Source organism: Camellia sinensis, chromosome 1, assembly GCF_055761805.1.
Source record: "Camellia sinensis isolate YWXY chromosome 1, ASM5576180v1, whole genome shotgun sequence".
NCBI classification, from domain to species: domain Eukaryota; kingdom Viridiplantae; phylum Streptophyta; class Magnoliopsida; order Ericales; family Theaceae; genus Camellia; species Camellia sinensis.
In genome coordinates, this window is record NC_138961.1 from 120,991,190 (window position 1) to 120,993,957 (window position 2,768).

General features: G+C 34.1%; 1 pseudogene; it reads left to right on the top strand.

Moving 5' to 3' along the window:
- Positions 1 to 342, top strand: LOC114297264 (zinc finger A20 and AN1 domain-containing stress-associated protein 5 pseudogene; annotated as a pseudogene).
- The last annotated feature ends 2,426 nt before the right edge of the window (positions 343 to 2,768 follow it).

Consider the following 2,768-nt stretch of genomic DNA (forward strand, 5'->3'; position numbering starts at 1 on the left):
ATGAGTGAATCGTGTTTCGTGAGATCGCCTGAGAGATCATCAGATCTGACTTCTCCACCACCTCCTCCTCATCATCTTCATCGTGCTCGGCTTCAACAGCCGCTTGTGGCGGCGGCGGCGACGGCGACGGCGACGGAGGTGAAGAGACGGGAGGACCGGTGCTCCAGTTGTAAAAGAAAGGTCGGGCTGACCAGTTTCCGATGTCGATGCGGAGATCTGTTTTGTTCGGAGCATCGGTACTCGGATCGTCCTGATTGTAGCTTCGATTACAAGGCTGCTGGAAGAGAAGCGATTGCGCGAGAAAATTCGGTGGTTAGGGCAGCGAAAATTCTCAAGGTTTGAAGAAATGAAAGATTGAGAGAGGAGGAGATCAAAGATCGAATTCTCAATCCCAACCGAGAGAGAGAGAGAGATGCGTCTGGTTCTGGTTGAAATTGAGAACATTCTCAGTTTATAATATTCTCAATTTTAATCACGAAAAAAATTGAAAAATTTCTCAAAATTGATAATTATAAATTTCTTAGTTTTGATAATATTATTAGTTCATACTAGAAAAAATTGAGAAATTTCTTAGTTTTGATAATTATAAATTGAGAACGTTCTCAGTTTTAAAATTTGAGAACATTCTCAGTTTTGGGATTAAAGGGCAAAACGTCTTTTTACCTATAAATGGAACTTAATGGTTCAAAAACTTCTTGACAGGACCTAAGCTACCACCAAATATGTAGATAGGACTTTTTGATAATTAATCCTTTATTTTAATAACCTTAGCATTATCGTTCTATAAAAAGGTTACTTCAATACTTATATAATAACAAATTTAGTTAAATTATTTGTTTATTTTGATAATTTTAGTTCTATTGTGATATAAAAGTGTTATTATCATATAATTTTATATGACATATATTAAATTATAAGATAATAAAATAAACACTCATTTTCATATTAAAAATAATAGTTAAATTAGAAATAGAATTAGTAATATAAAACTATAAATGATTCTTATTATTCAATTTTATTTTTATACTTATTCGGAAAATAAAAATATGCAAAAATAGAGTTAAACAAAATTTATTTTAAAAATTAAATATAAATATGTTGTGATTGGATTAAAAAGAAAATACATAAATTAATTATGTAGAGTATTTATTTTTCCCTTAATTTTCTTTTTGAATTATTCATACATATTTATATAGATATTATAGCGATTCTGGTTTTTGACCTGATCCATTTGATATTCGAGACTCGAATTTTATGATTTCTGAATGTTCATGTTTTTTCCCCTTATTCTTACTTGAATTTGGCTATTGGGTTGTATCGAGTATGTTTGGAACATGTTGGTTGCTTGGTTTTCAAACTTTTGTTGCCTATGATTTTACTCCTTCGCTCGAGTAGCACTTCTTTCGCTCGAGCGGGCTTTGTAAACCCTCAATACTTTTGCAGGTCTGCAAAACTACTCAGCACTTTTGAGCTCGAGCAGTGTTTCCTACCCTTGAGCGGCCATTCTTGCGCTCGAACGATGGTCTGTTCTCTGCAAAACTACTGGGAGTGTGTATTTTGTGCTCGAGCGTCACTTCTTGCGCTCGAGCGGACTGTGCGTGTATCAGTTTGCAATAGCTCTTTTCTACATCACTTTTTCATCTCTTTTTCTCTCTAAAACAGTTCAAAATCCTAGATCTTGAGCTTCTCTCTCTAAAACTCACATTTTCTCTACTTTTTCATCTACATCTATTGGGTTCTCTACCTAGGTGCTTTTGTCAAAAATGTAAAGCGTCTCCTGAGCTCCGTTTTGGTTCGACAAGATTTTGTTTTGGTGTCTTTGAAGTTCCTCCATTGTTGCATTGGTCCTCTAAGCTTGAGGTAGGGACTTTCTACACTCTTCTATGAGTTTTAACTTAGTTATTTGTTATTGTGTAAGAAATATTGAAACTTGGAATGATGTTGAGCACTCCTAGGGATTGGGTTGTAAAATCAAATGAGGGGTTTTGTAATGTAAACGCAAAAAGGATGATTATGGGAACAGAGATGAGGTGTGTTGTGAGAATTTTAGTGGTTTTGGTACTTGGGAGGAATTTTGGACAAAAATGGGGTTTGGCCCTAAAACTTTTTAAATAATTATTTTGCATAAATAATGAAATTGGTATCGAAAACACGAAATTAGATGAATGTTTATATAAATGGTGTTCTTGGATATGTATTACCTCTCACCTATGGAAATTTGGATAATTTATCTATTTTAAAGATTGTATATCTGTTTAGAAATATCTGTTTTGGGCTATCGGTGGGGGATAGCCATGATTGTTGTAGAAATTGCATAAGGATTAGGTAAATTGAAACTAATCTCTTATTGATTGTCATTGAATATGACTATGTTTTAATACATTGTATATGTATGACGTTTGGGAGGAGAAAAGAGATGTACTCTATGTTTGGGAGAAGAAAAAGGATGTACTCCATTGAATTAAGTTGGCCGGTGCATCTAGGGTAAAAGTCCCGAAAACATTGTGTATACATGGGTGCTGATTCCCACAGACGAAATTTCCTTAAAATGGCAAGTGCAAGTGTTTGTGTGATGGCTATATTGATTTGAGAACGTTTGAGTTGTATCCACAGTATGGTTGTTTGTAATGAATGGAAATAACTCATGAATTGAGATAAAATAAATTAAGATGAAAAGGGGATTAAGATAACATGAATTATGCTACAAGACTTGGCATGGCATGGGTCCCAAAAGAATTGTAAATTATTTAGTGACAGGCATTGTATAT